Here is a 21,180-nt window from a genome sequence, read left to right as displayed (position 1 = left end):
CAAAGTATGCGATTATTATAAGCCTCTTGATACATACTGCCAAATTGCTTTCCAAAAGTCATATTTATTTACAGTCCAAGATAGTAAGACCACACCTTGCTCTGACGAATACCATTGTTACAAAAACAAGCATACGAACTAAAACAACAACAACAAAAAAAAAACCTCCAAAACTTTTGCCTTTAATGTGATAAGCGAAACTGGCAATGTTATTATTTTAATTTGTGTGGTTTAAAATTTCTTTTTACTAATTGTAGGCTTTAATATATGTTGGTTTATTTATTTGTTGTTTTCTTCTTTTATGTAAATCTTCTAGTCAGGTACTGACCTGCAATAGTTTGATGCTCTATACATACTATGCAATATTTATAGAGATTATACAATATTCCATGTGAAGTACGAATAGTTTCCAGCAAGCTGAGCCAAAGCAACAAGCCTGGATCCAGAATCCAACCTTGAACAGATGTTTGCTTGGCAGCCTAGTTGCAATAATTAACATCAGAAAGGAGGACAATTAAAAAAAATACAACCAGATCTCACATCTATGAATCATGGTTCTGTAAATGTCTCAAACCATCTGGTTGACTGGGCTTCTGTCCTCCATTTTAAGAAAGACCTGCATGATAGCACTAAAAGCCAAGCCTCTGAATACCCAAAGCTCATAGGATATTGTTTGTCTGCCTCTTAAATCAGTTTTCATTCTCTACCTTTTAATAATAGATACTGATGTAGCTGTCTCAAGCCCTGTTTCCCTGGAATATATACTTTTCATAGGCACATACCACATTTTGTTTATCTTGGTATCCTAGGGCGTACCAGGATCCTGCCCTGCATACAGTAAGCACTTAGTATTTGTTTGTTGAAATAAATTGAAAGAGAATAATTAAAACCTTGGCAGACTTTGCCCCCAAGCCAGAGGGTGCCTCTTAATTGCTCTGGTAGCTGTTTATCCTTATGATAAACAGCTCTGACAAAAGTGCTGCAGATAGTGGGAAGTCTGGCACAGGAAACTCAACAGCAGCACTGCATGTGAAGAGCAACATGAAGAGGACAGTACTTGGCTTCTGAGGCAGGTGGAGTGCCTTCCCAGCACGTCTGGTCCCTGTCCAGGTACACCGTGCAGTTCTCCCTAAAGCCGATGGAGCCAACAGGCAAGTTTTGACTTTAATCTGATATGCAAAATGGCAATACATTATTATTTTAATGTGCATTATTTTAGCAGAGGGCTTTTTCTTTTTCTTTTAAATGTTTATTTTTGAGAGAGAGAGAGAGAGAATGAGCAGGGGAGGGGAAGAGAGAGAGGGAGACAGAGGATCTGAAGCGGCCAAATGCAGGGCTTGAACTCATGAACTGTGAGATCATGACCTGAGCTGAAGTTGGAAACTCAACTGACTGAGCCACCCAGACACCTCAGGATTTTTTTTCTTTTCCCAATAAACGGATGGTAACAGGTAATTCTCAAAGGAAAAGAAGTGGGTATCCACCTGAATTAACAACCTAGAGAGATTTTCATTTTGATGTCTCAGTACTACTGGATTGCATATTTTCACAACATTTAACTAAGAACAATGCCACATTATAGGAAACATGCTGATTGCCTTCAATTCTACACCATTTCTTTTGCAAAATCAAAATTTTCACTGAGTTCTTGTATTGACAAAGAATTTACTAATACACTTTTTCTTTTAAAGAACGTATGGCAAGGGGGCGCCTGGGTGGCTCAGTTGGTTGAGTGTCCCACTCTTGATTTCAGCTCGGGTCACGATCCCAGGGTTGTGGTATGGAGCCCCTCTGTACTGAGCATGGAGCCTGCTTGAGATTCTCTCTCTCTCTCTCTCTCTCTCTCTCCTTCTCTCTCTCTCTCCCCCTCTGCCTCACTCTTCCTGCTCACCCTTTCTCTCTAAAAAATAAAATAAATCTTCTTTTCTTAAAGAACACATGGCATAATCTGTCCCTTAAATTATTTCTTTCCAGCTTTCAATTTTGAAACATCTCAAGTTTTTCTACACCCTCTCCTTTCTCTCTCTCTCTCACACCCCCCCCCCTTTTTTTGCTTTTTCCTTAACCATTTAAGAGAATAGAGACATTATTTTACTTAATCACAATCTAATCATTATATCAGAAAACAGCATACATAAAATATTTCTAACACACATCTTATATTCATATTTCCCCAATTGTCCCCAAAATATTCTTCCTTGCTGATTTCTAAAAATTATTCAGGATCCAACCAAAAATCATACAGTTCGTTTGGCTATCATTTCTCTTTTATCTCTTTTAATCCTTCAGCTTTTAGAAAAACACTTTGTCATTAACATCTTGAGAAATTCAGGCCAGTCTTTTTGTAGAATGCCCCACAGTCTAGAATTGTTCATTATTTCCCTCAAATCTAATCTGAGTTAAACATTTTTGATGATGTTTACTTCCCATGGTGCCAAATCAAGAAGGACATATTTCCAGTTTACCTATTATTGGTGATGACAAATTTCACCATTCAGTTATGCTGATGTCTTTCAGATCTCTCGATTGTAAAAGTACATTTTCCTTTTGTAATTATTGTTACCTGTAATTGATACTTGCCCATATGACTATATTTAGTTCCCCAACAACACTTTACCCAATGGTTGTACCATCCACTGATGATCCTTCCATCAATCAGACATTGCACTGGAGCTTGCAAAATGGTGATATTGCTGGTTCTATTACGTCACCTACATTTATGAGCTAGCATTCTTTGTGTTTTAAGCAAAAGGAATTTTTTATTTACTGATTTTTTTAAAGTTGAGGTATAACTGACATATGACATTATTATATTAGTCATATTATATTGAATCATACAACATGATTCAATATTTGTATACACTGTGAAATGATCACCACAGTAAGTCTAGTTACCATCATACAAAGTTATAAGTTTTTTTCTTGTGATGAGAACTTTTAGGATTTTCTCTCTTGGCAACTTTCAAATATGCACTACAATATTATTGACTATGGCCATCATGCTGTACCTTACACATCCCCAAGACTTATTTACTTTGTAAGTGGAAGTGTGTACCTCTCAACCTCCTTCACCTATTTTGCCCACTCCCAACCTCCCTGCCCTCTAGCAACTATCGTTCTGTTCTCTATACCTATGAGTTTTGTTTCATTTGTTTTTTAGATTCCATATACAAATGAAATCATCTTTTTCTATCTATCTTATTTTGCTTAGCATATTTCCTTTAAGGTCTATCCTTTTTGTCCCAAATGGCAAGATTTCATTCTTTTTTATGGCTAAGTAATATTCCATGGTGTGTGTGTGTGTGTGTGTGTGTGTGTGCACGCGCGTGCATGCACACACACATGTATATGTAGGCACATCATATTTTCTTTGTCCATTCATCCATCAGTGGATACTTAGGTTGCTTCCATATCCTGGCTATGATAAATAATGCTACAAGGAACATAGGGGTGCATATACTTTTTTGAATTAGTGTTTTTGTTTTCCTCAGATAAATACCAAGTCATGGAATTACTGGGTCATATGGTAGTTCTATTTTTACTCTGCAAGGAACTTCCATACTGTTTTCCACAGTGGTTGCAGAATTTAACATTCCCATCAACAGTGCACAAGTGTTCCCATTTCTCCACATCCTCACAGCACTTGTTATTTCTTGTCTTTTTGATAATAGCCATTCTGACAGATGTGAGGTGATATTTCATTATAGCTTTGATTTGCATTTCCTTGATGATTAATGATATTGAACATCTTTTTAAGTACCTGTTGGCCATCTGTATGACTTTTCTGGACAAATATCTATTCAGATCCTTGGCCCACTTTTTTCTTTTTTTAATTTGAAATACAACTTTATTCTATTTCTAAATTCAAAGGAATAGGAATAGAGTGACAGATGAGATTTCACCACTGAATACTGTGATGTGACTACAGCAGTCTCATATCTGAAACTCAGGAAGGAAACAACTGCATTCCAAAATAGCTGAATAGGCAGGTCCAAAAAATGAAGGTACTTTTTAAACTGCCACCTTCACTCTGAAGACCATTCATCTCCTTCAGCATACCAAAGATGAAGCACATGTTCTGCTCAACATGTTCTGCCCACTTTTTAATTGAAAAAAAATTTTTTTTGCTACTGAGTTGTGTGAGTTCTTTATATATTTTGAATAATAGCTCCTTATTGGATGGATACATGATTTGGAAATATTTTCTCCCATTCTATAAGCTGAGTTTGAGAAGGATGGGTATTAAGTCTTCTTTGAATGTTTGGTAGAATTCATCAGCGAAGCCATCTGGTCCTGGGCTTTGGGTGTTGGGAGGCTTTTGATTATTGGTATAATCTCCTTACTAGTAACCACTGTTCCCAGTTTTACTCTTTCCTCATGATTCAGTTTTGGAAGACTGTATTTTCTAGAAATTTATCCAATTTCTTCTCATTGATGTGTAACTGTTCATAGTAGTCTCTGTGACCCTTTTATCAGTTGTAACTACTACTCTTTCATTTCCAATTGTATTTTTTAAGTCCTCTCTCTTTTTTTCTTTGTGAGTCTCGCTAAAGGTTTGTCAATTTTGTTTATCTTTTCAAAGAACCAGTTCTTCATTTTATTTACCTTTTCTATTGTCTTTTTAGTCTCTAATTCATTTATTTCTGCTCTGATCTTTACTATTTCTTTTCTTCTAATAACTTTAGGCTTCATTTATTCTTTTTCTAGTTCCATTAAGTTTAAAGTTAAATTATTTATTTGAGATTTCTCTTGTTTCCTGAGGTAGGCCTGCATTATTATGAACATCCTTCTTAGAACCACTTTTGCTGCCTCCCATTGATTCTGGTATGTCATATTTCTGTTTTCATTTGTCTCTAGGTATTTTTGGACTTCTCCTATAGCCCAGTAGTTGTTCAGTAACATGTCATTACACACAAAGGTGTGATCCCATGGCCTATGTTTCCTGATAACATCTCTGTATCCTCTAGATGTGAAGCAAATCTGACAGCTGCCTCTCAGGCTGAAGTTCCAGGACAAGTAAATAGGCCTTTCTCAGAAAAGGCATGGAAATTTTTTCAGTCTGCTATTTGTAAGGTGACTTATAGTTAACAATATTTGTATTATATATTTGAAAGTTGCTAAGAAACTAAATCTTAAACGTTCTCAGCACAAGAAAAAATTTGTAACTATGTGTGGTGACAGATGTTGACTAGACTTATCATGGTCTTCATTTCACAATATATACACATAGTGGGGCGCCTGGGTGGCTCAGTCGTTAAGCATTCAACTCTTGATTTCAGCACAGTCATGAGACTGAGCCCCCCATCAGGTTCTGCGCTGGGTGTGGAGCCTGCTAAAGATTCTCTGTCCCTCTCCCTCTGTCCCTCCTCCCCACCCTCTCTCTCTCTCTCTCTCAAAATAAATAAACAAACAAACAGATATTTAAAAAAAGTAATTTCTCTTCATCCCTTATCTTCAGAAAAGATCAAGGAAACTAAGAGCTGGTTCTTAGAAAAGATAAACAAAATTGACAAACAAAAATGGATTCTTCACAAAACTGTACTCCAGGTAAATGATGAGTCACCAGAGGAATGGAAGTCGTTACTACTCGCCATCAGGATGTCAAACATCTAACCAATATGAAAAATTTGTTTTTGGTATGTTTGATTCTTGAAACCTTTTTGACAATAATTTGCTGAAAGATTCAGTTATCTATGGAGGCTGATTATTCTATCTACAGTTGGATGATGCAATCAGTGCAGAGAGGAGTTCATATCCTATTTCCATCATCAGAAAGAACACTGCTCAATTAATAGCTGTACCAAATAATTCAATTAATATATTAAATAGAAGAAAATAGCTACATACCAATTATAATTTCATTTTTCTATCTCTACCTTAGTTTCATCATTTATACGTACCTCATAGAATTTTTCCAAGGATTTAGTGAGCTAGTCCATGCAAGGCATTTAGAGTAGAGCCTGGAATGCAGTACAAACTGAATTAAATGTTAGTTATTACTGTCACTATTATTCAAAATCTCCTCCTATCTGCTCTACAGTGGTATTTTGTAAAAGCACAGAAGAGATTCCAATCTATTCCAGGATCTCCTAGTTTAGTCAGGGCCATCCATTCTGCCAAATTCAGGGAATATAACATGAGTGGTACTAGCTGATGCTGCCTCTGCAGTTGTAGAGCATACTAGCCCTAAATTTGATATGGAGACCGTTCCCATTTATAGAATGACAAGATGATAAGTAAAAATCTTACCTATAATTCTTTTTGTAAATAGAAATTGGCTGATTTGGTATAACTTACATATGTAGCCTGGAGGGCATGATATTTCTAGGATTTATACTAACTCCCTTAAATTAATTTTCTATCTTATAGCAAAATAAACAATAACAACTTTTACTTATTGGTGCTTTTATGTCATTTACCTAATAAACATTATCTAGTAGGTAAATAATGGCCAAGTAGGGACCTTGGACCTTGATCTGTCAGACAAAAACTCTTGTTGCTCTTTCCAGCTACCACTCAGTGAGATGACACATTGAATGACTTAAATACAATGAATATACATGGAATATTGTTTTTATCTCTTCTCTCAGAATTCATATACTTTTCTTTTACTTTATGATTTGGTATGAATTAGATATGTTAGGTGAACAAGAACTTTGCAGCGAATAAATCTGCATTAACAAATAGCCAAAGCATTTGGGCGTTATTTTAGCCCAGGCATACTCAGGCCTCAGCACTTTTTGCCTATAGATCCTCCCCCCTGGAAGCTCCTCCTCAGGGTGTTCACATACTCATGTCCTTGCTCACTCAGGTCTTCTGAAACATGCCATCATCCATGAAGGCCTCCATGACCACACTCTCAAAAACACCACACGCACCTACACACACATGCACCTACCTTACCTATTGCTTTCCTTCCTCTTACCTTGGTTTTGTTCTTCTGGCAATAACCATTATCACCACTCTCCTGTTACGTACATTTGCTTATTTATTTTTTCCCACTAGAATGTAAGGTCCAAAATTTGAGCAGGGACTCATTTTGGTTAACTGCACCTCGCCAGAACCATGAACAGTTTATGTTAGATACAGTAGGTACTCAATAAATACATGCTAAATCAATGAAAAACTCAAAATTAAGTATCAATTATTCCAAATTTTCTATCTTTTTTCCTATAGGCCTTTAAGAAAAGTCCTTTAGAAGTGCTAACTTTTAGGAAACAGACATTTAATATTCTATATCTGAAAACCCCCCATGCAAATGAATGCATTGTTCAAAGATATTTTACTCAAAGTTCTGGAAGAATACCTTCAATTTAAGGAGTTATGAAGCAGGAATTTAAAAAGGAAATTGAATGTGGTCATCAAAATACAATGCATATAAATGAGAAATTTAAAGATGATCACAGATTTGCCAATAAAGCCAAAAATCAAATTAAACCAAATCATTACTTCTAATTATTTGAAGACTGTATTAATGACAAAAGCATATGATAAAATTAAATACAATTTTAATTCCACAGGCTCTCTGCTGCTATATTATGCTAAGGAGGCACCAAGGAAAAGATGGGGACAAATTCTTAGAAATTTTTGAATAGAGTAAATTTCTGTAAAACACAAAATTAATGCTTTTGAAGAATATGTAAAATACTCTGGTTATAAATCCACCTTAATCAATGAAGTCCAGATAAAATTACAGTCATTATCTATCTATCTATCTATCTATCTATCTATCTATCTGTCTAGACTTTATTAAAGACTTCATTTATTTAAGTAATCTCTATACCCAATGTGGGGCTTGAACCCACAACTCCAAGATCAAGAGTTGCACGCTCCACCAAATGAGCTAGCCAGGCACCCCTATCAAAATATATTTTAAATAGAACACCAAGAACAATATATACAATTGTGAACCACTGCACATAATGGGTATATGAAGTGTTCATAAAATTAATATATAAAAACACACTGCATATATGAAGGAGTACATTTAAAGTGTCACATTCGGGGTGCCTGGGTGGCTCAGTTGGTTAAGCATCTGACTTTGGCTCAGGTCATGATCTGACAGTTAGTGACTCTGAGCCCCGCATCAGTCTCTGTGCTAACAGTTGGGATCCTGGAGCCTGCTTCGGATTCTGTGTCTCCCTCTCTCTCTCCCTCTCCCTTGCTCATGCTCTGTCTCTCTCTCAAAAATAAACAAACATTAAAAAAAAGTTTTTAAAAATAAGGAAAAATGTCATATTCATTGTATGTAGTTGTAGTTACATTCATCAGTGAGTGTTAATTTGAAAAAAGCTCCCAAATTCTGTCAGGTAAGCTACAAATTTAATAATCTTCATTTTGTTATGCTTACTGGGATAGGTGTTTGTAATGCTTCCTATTTTAGTGTGATATATATTTAAATATATTTTAAATATTTGGAAACCTCTAGAATGCCTCACTTCCTTTTTGTTCCTTGGAAGTATCTTGTTATTTCCTTTTAAGTATTATTTTCTCTTTTAAAGGACTAGATATCAAACTACCTCTGATTATCTCTTTTATTGAGAACTCAGCACCAAAAACTAAGGCTGGCAGTTAATATCCTACCTGGAAGAGTTTCTTCAAATACCACAGCTGAGGAAAGTGGATACAAAGGAGGAAGAGTAAAGGAAAGAAACAAAACAAAATGCAATGGCAAATAGAGAACTATATGGAAAAATACCATAAAAGAAATAATACCTGGTTCCTATTAAGCAATCATTTTTAAATTAAAAGTGATTTTTCAAAATCTTACACTTCCTTGTTTACTCACGCGGAACTTTTGGATCTAATTCAATGAATGATGCATCCACACTAACGAACGTCATTAGATGCTTTAAGATATTGCCTAACTAGGTGATTTTTTGAGTCATTACATAAAGAAACACATTCTTAAGGTTAAAATAATCAGATTGAGAAACTGAAAATCACGGGCAATGGCACCTGACTGATGCACAACAGATAATAAACAGTGGCTATTATTATAACCTGTATCATTGAAGGGAAGAATCCATTTATTTACATGCAGTATTTGCTTTAGTCTTAAGCTTTCTACTGTCCCTGAAGATTAAAATTTTTGTGGAGTAAGCCCTAAACAAAACTTTAATATAAGAAAATTTGCTTTTGTGGTTGCCTCCTTTCTTATTAATGTACCCACCTCACTTCTTGAATTCTTGGGTCCCTTTATCACCACCATATAACCTTCACAAATATCACTTTCAAAAGTGATTTAAATCTAAAGGTCCGTGCTAAACGTGTTTGGCATGTCAACCGCTTAGTGTGTTAACCTTCAGACGACATAAGTCAATGTCACCCTGTCTTTTGGAGACACATCTTAGTTGAAATCGTGCATCTAACAGCAGAATTTTAGGTACCACGGCAGACCAGGGAGGGCTGAACTTTGGAGCTGGTGGACACTACATCATTTCTCAGATCTCCAGTCTACTCCACCCAAGCACGGCAGCATCGGGGAAACTACTAAAGGCCTTTGAACCCCAGAGTCCCTGGTTTATCCTCTAATGTAACGGAACAGTTAGGACCAAAAAGCACTCTTTCTGTAAATTTTGCTTAAGGCATTAAGTAGTATTTTAAAAGTAAAAATATATTTAAACAAAAGTAATTGCTTTTTTTCCTTGAAGTCTAAAAGGACCAACAAACTATTTACACAAAAAACTATTTTTACTAAATCAAAAACCCCCAAATGAAGCATTTTGAAAAAAACTTCCTAGAGATTCAATATGGAACAGTTTTCATCAAAAAACTGAAATTGGTATAGGCATTCAAATCTGCAAAATGCAATGCTTCCTTGAGCTACTTCATGAACTGCTTATTTGAAAGACAATTAGAGTGGGGGGCACCTGGGTGGTTCGGTGGGTTAAGTGTCAAACTCTTGATTTCAGCTGGGGGCATCTCAAGGTTTGGTTTGTGGGATCGAGCTCCATATAGGGCTCTGCAGAGCCTGCTTGGGATTCTCTCTCTGTCCCTACTCCCCCTTCCCCTCACATACATGTGCGCACGCTCTCCCTCTCTCTCTCAAAAATAAATAAAATTAACTTTAAAAAAGATAATTAGAGTAATGCAGATATTTAATGCTGTATTATAACTTTCTCCATCAAGTCAGTTCACATATTATACTTAATTAACACATTATAACAAGAAAGCTAATTGAAACTAAAGTTGAACATATTTGATCACTAATAAACCAAGAATAAACCAAAAGCATGATAAACCATTATGTTCTGGAAATTCCCATCTCAAGCGGAAGTAATTTCTAGTCACACTAGCAGCTTTGTATCTGCTACTTAATAATACTCAGAGAATCATTTACGAAAACATCGTTCATTTCAATTATGTGAAACGGGTGAAATGCAGAGAAGACAGTGTCCAGCCAACTGCTACCTTTTCTTCTTCTCTGTGAAAGCCAAACCTGTCTGTCTGGAAACCTGACTGACCCTTTGATTTTGTTAAAAAGAATGCTGAGTTGTCTCTGCATCAGCAAAAGAAGGTGGAGGCAGACAGGCATGAATCAAAAACACCATTTACTGAAACCAGCCTAAATTAACTGAAGCAATCTGGGAATCTGAATATTTTAAAAGATTCTATGATATAACATGGGTAAGAGCAACTGGAAATAAAATTGCAAGGCTATAAACAGTTATTATAGAAATTTCTCCCAAAGAATGTGCATGGAGAGAATGCCCTTTCTCAGCAATCTCTCTGTGATACCAGTCAGAAGAGCAAAGGCTTTGATATTTGTCTATGTCTTTCAGAGGAATAACATAAAAGAAGTGATAGAAAGGGAAGGAGGGGTGAGGGAAGGAAAGAAGGAAGGAAGGAAAAAAGAAAAGGAAGAAGGAAAAACAAAGAAGAAATAAAAGAAAGTCTAATTATAAAGCCAGCAGAATAGTCAGCTGTCATAAACTAAAGTCCTGTGGCATCATGATGCATGATTACACATAGATATAGCTCTCCACATACATTCCCCCTCTCCCTCCTTCCCTGTCCCCCTCCTTACCTCCCTCCCTCCTCTCCTTCCTTCCTTCCTCCCTTCATTCCTTCCTTCCTACTTTCCTTCCTTCCATCCTTTCCTTCCTTCTTCTTCCTTCCTTTTCTCTCTCTCTCTCTCTCTCTCTCTCGTCTCCTTATTCTTCCTAGAAAGAGATGATATCATCTGAAAGAGATTCACTTCTGCTTCTAAGAAAGTGAGAAAAATGTCCTGTCCAGGAATCACATCAGTGAGAGGACTTGACAGAAGTGTTTTGAAGAAATTACGAGGACTCCTGCAGCACAAACAAATGTAGTCTCTTTATCTACATAACCTACCTTCATCTCTTTCTGGAAGTAGCTCATGAGTGTGGATGAAAAGAGAAGAAAACTAGTTTTACAACAGCTTTGATTTTCCTTTCCTATGCCTTTCCCCAAGTTCCAGCAACAGAGCCATAAATATGAGTAGAGAAAAAATGGTGCAAGGTCAAAGAACAAATACATTTCTGATGCCTCTGTTCAGGGAAGCACACTCTACTTACCTCCTTATTCTTTGTGAACTAGTTATATGAAATTGCATGCAATGTGGAATAAAAATGCGTGTAATAAAGTATTATTTTCAACCATTAAATCAGAAAAAAAAGCATTTTAAATGATAACACTGAATGCTAATGTCAGCATGAAGAAACTACAACAGCTGACCCTTGAGCGATGTGGGAGTTGGTGTATCGACCCCTTGAGCAGTCGAAAATCTTCATATAAATTTTGACACCTCTCAAATGTAATTACTACTAGCCTACTGGTGACCAGAAGCCTTAATGATAACATAGTCTACTAACACATATTTTGTATGTTATATATGTATTATATGCTACAGCCTTACAGTGAAGTAAGGTAAAGAAAAGAAAATATTATCAGGAAAATCATAAAGAAGAGAAAATACATTTACAGTACTGTACTGTATTGATCCAAAAAAAAAAAAAAACAAAACCCTGCATGTAGGTGGACCTATGCAGTGCAAATCCTTATTGTTTAGGGTCAACCATACTCTCACATATTGTTAGTGACATAGTACATTATAACCCTTTCCTGTAAAGTAATTTGGAGACTTTAATTCAATATGATGAACCGGACTGAATGAAAAATCTCTACACAAAAATCTCAGACACAAACACATAAAAACAATGAAAAATAAAATAAAATATTTTTGCTACCTAAGTACGGTTGAAACCAAGAAAGGGAAATCCAGGATGCAGAAGACAAAGGACCTCCAAGGTCGGGCCTAGATACAGCCTATAGCTGAGGGCAATCAAAGGAAGGGAAAGGATGCAGTCGCAAGATCCTGAACAAAGCTAAGTGCACAGAGCCACAGAGCCACCAATACCTGACCAAAGGCAAGAAATGTGCCATCAGCCTTCACTGAGGGTCAAGAGTCATTGCAAGAAACTGGAAACCAAGGCCTAGACTGTGCTCAGGGCTGGAATGTCCAGACTCATATTGATTCGTGGACCCCAAGCAGAAACTGAATATGATGACTGGTCCAAAACTGACTAATGCTTAACTTCTCTGTAAGTATGGTTCTCTAACCTGGAGCACAAGGGATGTCTGTGGCAAACAATCCCAGTAAAGATGCCTATAATCACAAGAAAGTGTAAGGTTAAGAGCAAGGAAACACACATGCAAGAAGCATTAGTCACCACAAACAAGAGACTTCTGTACCCCAAGCACTGGAGAAAGCTGAACAGATGAAAAAGGACTTTAAAATAAGTACATTTAAAATGTTCAAACTGACAAAGGGAAGAACAGAAACTACTAGGAAAGAATAAAGCTGCTTCATGAAAAAAGAGAAAAAGAGGGGCACCTGGGTGGCTTAGTTGGTTAAGCATCCAGCTTCGGCTCAGGTCATGATCTCACAGTTTGTAGGTTCAAGCCCCACGTCGGGCTCTGTGCTGACAGCTCAGAGCCTGGAGCCTGCTTCGGATTCTGTGTCTCCCTCTCTCTCTGCCCCTCCCTGCTCATGCTCTGTCTCTCTCTGTCTCAAAAATAAAAACATTAAAAGAAAATTTTAGAATGTAACATGGTATATGAATTTTTAGCATGTTACACCTTAAATATTCTTAAAGCCCAAGTGTTTCTTCACGATTTCAAAGATTTGGATTTAAGAAAAAAAAATATTTGAGAATATTTTTAAAGGAAGCTTTGAAGGTCTGTTATAGGAAGCTTAGGTAATGACCACCTGACAACTGAAAACCCAATTCAGATATCTGGTTTTGTCATGAAAGATTATCCTGCAGAGATCGAGTTTCTCATTCTGTTGCCTACAAAAAAAAAGTCTTTCTGCTTTCTCATCATCATTAGGGAGTTTCACCTTGTACCCTTATGTTCTGCAAGATATATCTGTCTTTAAATTGCAGAGTCAACATTTTTGCATGAACTTTTTATCCTTTTGATGTCTCAATATGCTGATGTTTCAATGTCAAGAAGTTTCAGACACTTCCCTGAATGACCTGAGGCACCAAGTTAGAGGCTGAGTTTACAAAATCAGTCCTTTCCATTGCAGCTGTAAATACTAGACACAGGCTTTTAGAGTACACTCTTTGGTTTCCCCTTTTGTCAACTACTGAAAATAACCTGAATATCTGTGTAACTATAAAGTCATGAGACTAGGTTTCTAAGAAACAAATCCAAAGTCTCTACAGGACTTGTGGCCCTTGTCCTCTGTATACGTATCTAAGCATTTATATTTTTGCCTCTCTCTTTCCACAAAACTTGAATGAACACAACAGATGATCATTTAAAAAGATTCAGGGGAAGTCTGGGTGGCTTAGTCAGTTGAGCACCCAACTCTTGGTCGTTAGATTGAGCTCCCTGCTGAGTGCGGGGCCTGCTTGGGATCCTCTCTCTCTGCCCCTCCCCCACTCATGCTCTCTCTGTTTCTCTCACAAAAGAAATAAATAAACATTTAAAATAAATAAATACAATGATTCAGAACCTCAAAGAACCTCACTGGAGATTCTTGTTCTTCCAATGACGCTATCGGGATTCAGAACATTTCTGTACCTGCCTTTGGGGACAATTTCCTGGTCAGGCAAGAAAATCATTCTCATTATCTTGAATGCGCCAGACATTTATTCTCCCTAGGGGTAGGACCTTCTCTACTCAGCTTATCTCCCCTTAACTTCCACCCCCATACCTCTTACCATATGATTCATCAGCCACAGGAAAACTCTCCTGGCTGGAGGCTGGTGGGTGTGTTTGGAGGGTGAGGGCAGAGGAAAGGCACTTAACCAGAGCTGGAAAGCTACAATGCAGGAGGCTGGAACCTCAGTGTGACGGTAGCCATTCTCTTAGATCCACACCTGGACTGTGCCTCAGTAACAGGGTTATTATTGGATGTGGGCCCTGAGTCAAAAGGGAAAGATCATCATTGAAATGCCTTGTTTCTTTTAATAATTGGTTTTGGATGTATTATTTATACATATATCTAAGGCTTTCCTACTTAATTTTTTCCAAAACTATCTCTGAGAAAGGTAGTTTTGTTGAATTTAAAAGAAAAAAAAACCCTTTAACTCATCACTTTAAGAAAGAAGATCAGAAGCAAAAATCTAATTTAAAAACATGCATTTCCAGCAGAGTTTTGCAGAACTTGACATTAGTTGGCTGCTAAATAATGAGAGTAAACACAGATGTTGGGATTGATTAGTTTTGATTTCCTATCACAGGCCTTCCTTAACTTTTCTGAACCTCAATTTCTTCTCCAAAAGCAATTTCCCAAGGAGATTTTGAGGACTTAGGCACAGCATAAATGAAATAACACAGTATGAGATCTGACCCCAACTACTTAGAGACACTCAATAAATATTTGGCTTTTCCTTTGCTACAATAACCCCTTGATGATGATGATGATGATGATAGTGATGATAACATGGCTGTCTATCAATTATCGAATGCTTATTATGTACTAGTTACTGTATCTCCATGAAAACATGAGGACTCTGGGGTTTGGGGAAGTGAAATACTTTTCCCAGGTCACAAGCCAACAAGCAGCAGTGTTGGGAGTTTAATCCATGCCTGTTTGATTCCAGGCCCAGTGCTGTTTTCCACTATGATAGGCCAACCCCTTCTCTTATCATTTATTATGGAAACACATAGCCTCTCCATTCTGCTTCTTACCACCCTTAATTGGAATAAACCTATCATATGTAACAATGTATTTTAGTATGATTTAAAAAATGTAAATCCAAGTGAGAGGAAAAGATGAAAAATGCGAATTCTGTTTCATTCTAATCAAGGCATTCCAGACCAATGCTAATCATTAAATAATATGATTTCAGCACTGAATGTCAAGACTCATTACATGTAACCTCATCCACTATACCCACATGATCTGATTTTTAGCTACCTTTGCATGTCTAAGTATGAGTGTGTATATGTATGTGTGTGTGTGTGTGTGTGTGTGTGTGTAAATATATATGGAGAGAGAGAGACAAAGACAGTGAGGACAGGAAGCTCACTACTTACCAAGTTAGGCCACTCAATCTTTGGCTGCCACTATTACTAAATCAACCTTTCCAATATACAACTAACTCTTTCATTTTGTCCTTATCCTACAAGAAGGTTTCCAGACTCAATGGCATGCTGTTTGGTCTTATTTATCTGCTATTTCTCCCTTACACTGTGGATCCAGAACCAGTGTAATATAACAAGTTGTCTCCTGATTAAGAAAGTTGAAAAGTTTCTCTCTTCATCTGTATGTAATAGAACCAAATAGATTCCACAATATACGATAAGTACATCGTTACAAAAATAACACAATAGGGAAGATTCCACTCTGACTAGGGCTATAAAGTTTCATAAGCCAGCACAAAAGTCATGTGGACACTGGCAGAAAGTAGAGCAGAGGGAGGGAGGGGGGCAGAAAGGCTTCCCACAGGAAAGCCCAGGGCCAGTGCTGAGCTAACAATAAAACAACAGAGCAAAATGGGGTGGCAGTGGGAGAAGTAAATAATAGAGTCAAAAGAAATAATAACTTTTGGGATGAATGTCAGGGAGGGCATCCAGACTGGAAGTAAATGAGGAAGTGAAACCAAAACAAAGCACAGAGAAGCAAGCAATTCTTCTAAGTCCCAAGGGGAGATGAGGTGTGGCCAAGAGAGCATTCAGGTATTGAGAGGGAAGCCAAAGTGGGACAGTCATTCAAAGCACCCTGGGCCAGTTAGAGACCCTGAAGCTTGTGGTGAGGAGGATTAGAAGACTTGAGGTCAGGGTTTACTTAATCCACAAATGAGCACATTGTTCCAGTGCCTGGAAAGTAGCAGCTAAATTCCTCAGCAGCCAAACAAGCTTCCTCACCCTCAATAGCAACAGACCAGACAGAAAGATGCTTCATTTAGAAGCCAGCAACTAGACAAAGATATCCAGATCTGGGTAACCGAAGTAGGCCACTTTGGGGATTATTATTCTTTCCAGCACTTTACTGTCTAACGATACCAAAAGCATTCAATGTATGCATTTGTTAGGAGTTTGGGGTTTGTGAGCATTTCTGTAATTAATAAAGATTTAGGGGCGCCTGCGTGGCTCAGTCGGTTAAGCGTCCGACTTCGGCTCAGGTCATGATCTCACAGTCCGTGAGTTCGAGCCCCGCGTCGGGCTCTGTTGTGCTGATAGCTCAGAGCCTGGAGCCTGCTTCCGATTCTGTGTCTCCCTCTCTCTCTGCCCCTCCCCCACTCATGCTCTGTCTCTCTTTGTCTCAGAAATAAATAAACATTAAAAAAAAATTTAAAAAAAAATCTTAATTCACGTTCAGCATACAAACACACTTAAAATATGCCTGCAAAAATTATTTTAGAACGCCCAGCCTAGATGGAAACACAGTCATTCTAGAGGCCTGCCTCAGTCAACTCCCCCATCTGTCAGGGATAACTGACGGGAGTAACATTTGTTCTTCAGCTGCTGTGCGTTTTCCACTTATCATTGCTCTGAATCACACCACTCAGCATTAACAGATAACCATTGTGTTTCCCTCTCTCAGCACAAACATACAAAATCCACGCAGGGGTGCGTAGAGGATTCCATTACAACGTCTTCCTGTCACACCAGGGAAGAAATCCTATACTTCGTTCAAAACTGTAAAATTAAAGAAGAAAACCGAGGCGAGTGTGTGAATTCTGGACTAGGAAGCAATAACTTCTGATTTTAACGATTGTGATTAAAATTTTAACTTCATATTTTAACACTAAAAGAGAGTATTTATGATTGGGAAAAAAACTAACTTCTTTCAATTTGTTTCCATTGCCATCTGAAAAATTGGTAGTTAACAAGACGTATTATGACATCTTTATCACAGCGTAACGTACAATGGGTGGTGACGTAATACGGGATTCTCTGTGCCTCGGCCCTCCCTAGGTGCTTCATTCTCTAGTCCTCAAATTAAGTCCAATGGACCTAAAGGCACAACTCCACTTATCACTGACCCCAAAGGCATAGCCTCTCAAAATAAATAGTGGCAAGTGTGGAGCACAGGGGAGAATAAACACACAGAAAGACTGACAGCAAGAAAAAAAAAAAACATTAAGAACACAGGAAAATTTATTAAAAACTTCACACAAATAATGAATTCAGCATTCCCTAACAGAACTCTAATCTTCAGAATATTTTCTCTTTCTTGAATGCCCCTCACGAGAAAACTCTCACAAAACAGGAGTAGGTGAAAATTAATAGGGAAACCAAAGGACAATTTAAAAACTAATATTCTGCAAAATGCCAAATCAATAAAAGGTAATCTTCGAGTCGATGGTTGAAATTCTGAAACTCTATATTCCAAGGCCATTTGGGACTTTTAATTATGTGCTAATTGAAAAACCCATTATACCTCTATATTTTAGAAGTACCTTATAGCATTAAAAATAAGAGGGAGGAGGGGCGCCTGGGTGCTCAGTCGGTTGAGCGTCCGACTTCGGCTCAGGTCACGATCTCGCGGTCCGTGAGTTCGAGCCCCGTGTCGGGCTCTGTGCTGACAGCTCAGAGCCTGGAGCCTGTTTCAGATTCTGTGTCTCCCTCTCTCTGACCCTCCCCCGTTCATGCTCTGTCTCTCTCTGTCTCAAAAATAAATAAACGTTAAAAAAAAAAAATAAGAGGGAGGACATAAAAATGCTTGAAATAAGTATGTTACTCTCCAAACCTAAAATTTAAGCTTACTCTATTTTATAAAAATCTTATTATATCAGGATTATCTCTTCCCATTAATGAAGCATGCCCTTGGACTATACAGCATGGATCAAATAGGAATATGGATAGCTTCCTCAAAATGCACTGGGTCACAAAATTATTTCCATTCCCTTTAAAACATGCAAGTACTCCTGTATTTCAGTTAATATATTTGGATAAAATATATTCTGGAGTATCTATTTCTCTAATATGCATACAAATAAAAAATGTACCATGTTTTCCTTGAAGACTTGATTAACGTAAAGATAAAAATTTCCTCAGGAAATCAGGAAAGAATTATATTTTAAACTGAAAGAATCGGGTGCCTGCGTAGCTCAGTCAGTTAAGCATCCGACTTTGGCTTGGGTCATGACTGAATGGTTCATGGATTCGAGCCCCACATCGGGCTCTGTGCTGACAACTCGCGCCTTGAGCCTGCTTCAGATTCTGTGTCTCCCTCTCTCTCTGCCCTTCCCCTGCTTGTGCTCTGTCTCTGTCTCTCAAAAATAAATAAACATTAAAAAAAAAAGAAGAATCAATAGTTGTATTTTTCAAAAGGTGATAAAAAGTTCTTTTTACAGCATTTATATTCATATAAAAATGACAGTGAACAGATTATAACCATGGTCTGACATCTTTAATTACCCACCATTTATACATTATGTGTCATACATAACACATCATATTTTAACACATTATGTCTCAAATTGGAATCAAATATACAGTGACCACCACTGTACTCAGTTTTTTTAAACACCAGGTTTTTTTTTAAATTTTTTTAACGTTTATTTATTTTTGAGACAGAGAGAGACAGTGTGAGTGGGGAAGGGGCAGAGAGAGGGAGACACAGAATCTGAAGCAGGCTCCAGGCTCTGAGCTGTCAGTACAGAGCCTGATGTGGGGCTTGAACTCACGAAGAGTGATATCATGACCTGAGCCAAAATCAAACGCCCAACCAACTGAGCCACCCAGGCGCCCCTAAAAACCAGTTTTAAAGACAGAACTCCTTTCCAAGCAATTATTCATGTCTTTCACCATTTAAATAAAATGTCTTTAGCTTCTAGATTATTAAATACATTAAAACACTGATTTAAGACCAAAATAATGACACAACATAACAGGGTTTGTACTATTTATTGCCAAGAGCTAAAGGGAAAGGAACAGCGACGGAAATACAGAAAGTAAATAGTATATGATGAGGTCTCCTTATTTAAGCCGGGGTTTGACAGCGGTCCAAATGGAGAAAGGCTTGAGAGAACTGAGCCCTCGCAAAACCAATTCATCTGCACTGACTGAGACTCAGGAAAAAAGAAAAATGTTAATTACACTAAACTGGTCTTGCTAATTTGTGCGTAGTCAAGTTATTCGTTGTGTAACTATGTTGGGTTCTATGTTATAATTTCCCAGTTTTATAGCTGTAGAGCAGTGTGAGAAGCGTGAGTACAAAAGATGGGAAAAGTATAACCGGGTGTTTGCGTGTAGTATAGTGTAAAGTCCACAGCACGGAGTCCATGACAAATTTTTTTCCCTGAAAGGAGGTCTGAATATTGCTTAGTTTTAAGGAATACTATTCCATACTTTCCAAAGCAGTCCTTATTACTTTATCAGATACTCAGAACAGCCCTACAGGACTCACCTCCATTTTCAAGATTAGGAAAATGTGGCACAGTTAGGTTATGTGCCCTGCCTGTAGTTATATTTAAGGCTCTAGCAAAGGACAGTGCCTTTTCTATAACACCACACTAAACATATCAGTGAGTGTGGCCTGCAATTTTAAACTTTAGCTGGAAAAAAAGAAAAGAAAGACCATTCGTATTCGCTATATTTCTAAAAGAAGAGGGACAGATGAGAGAAGAGTGACCTTATAGGCATTCACAAGACAGAAGGCATCCAGTGGGCTGGGGGAGAGATCTGCTGGGCACGTCCACTGAGGAAGCGAGGAATCCCAGTCAGCGCCAGTGCTAACTTCCCCATGCACCTGTGGTTAGCCACTGAGGTCGTGAGTGGGCTAAAAATGGAATGGCATTCCTACAAGAGGAAATTTGAAATGAAATATCCCAGACCTACCAGTTTGAGGACTAGACTAGGAGATGTAGAACCATAGCTAACACGAACCAACGGGCCCCGTTTGTTCCCACCATAATACGTAGTGTTTTTCCTTGCACATTCACGAGACGATTTAAGTCACCTTGAGTCATGAAGTTGTGTTTGATGTCAAATATTGCTACAAATGAACTACTAGTTCTAGACTATATGGAAAGGTATAAACAGATATATTTATACTTGGAAACACAAAGTGGCAGCAAAAAGCATTTTTGAAGGACTCCGTTCAACATGTATTTATTCAGTGTCTATCACATGTAAGGCAACGCTCTTGACCAAAATGAGAATATGGATTCCTTGCCAACTACAAGTTTATACTCTTATAGGCACTTATAATCTTACGTTAAAAAATAATTACTGTAAATTTCATAAAGGCTGTGATTAATATAAAAATAATGTGTATGGGAAACGGTATATAGAGAATCCTGAATTTGAGGATGTTGGACAAAGAAAGCTTATGAGTTTACATTAGCATTTAAAAAAACTTCAGTCAAATTAGTCTTCATTCCCCCTTGTCCTTACCCTACATCAGTTTGTACATGTTACAGAGTCTGAAACAGGACAAAGGAGCTAAGGAAAAAAAGGCAGATGTGAATGACACATTGGGAGTCATTCATATGATGTGATAATGATGGAGGGTAAAAGGCAGGGGTTGGGGAGTGACGTGTGGAAAAATGAGGTCATAGTCAGAGATGACCCAGATTTGAAGTGAAGCAGCTAGAAGGATGGAGATGACAGGAAGGAACACAGGAGGATGAAGTGGTGAATATTCTGGAAAAAATACAGGAACTTTCCTTCTAGACATATTTCATTTAAGGTATATGAGGAGGAATGTCTCTTAGGAGATGTGCTCAGCTCACAATTAGAAAAGGG

General features: G+C 37.7%; 1 protein-coding gene across 1 annotated transcript in view; it reads right to left on the bottom strand.

The window, feature by feature from the left end:
- The window catches only part of RNF217 (ring finger protein 217), a 121,793-nt gene that overhangs the window by 66,199 nt on the left and 34,414 nt on the right, over nucleotides 1–21,180 (bottom strand). The gene's annotated exons all lie outside the window — the stretch shown is intronic.

The sequence above is a fragment of the Panthera leo genome, chromosome B2 (assembly GCF_018350215.1).
Source record: "Panthera leo isolate Ple1 chromosome B2, P.leo_Ple1_pat1.1, whole genome shotgun sequence".
In the NCBI taxonomy this organism is placed as follows: Eukaryota; Metazoa; Chordata; class Mammalia; order Carnivora; family Felidae; genus Panthera; species Panthera leo.
This window is presented reverse-complemented; position numbering and strand designations above follow the sequence as displayed.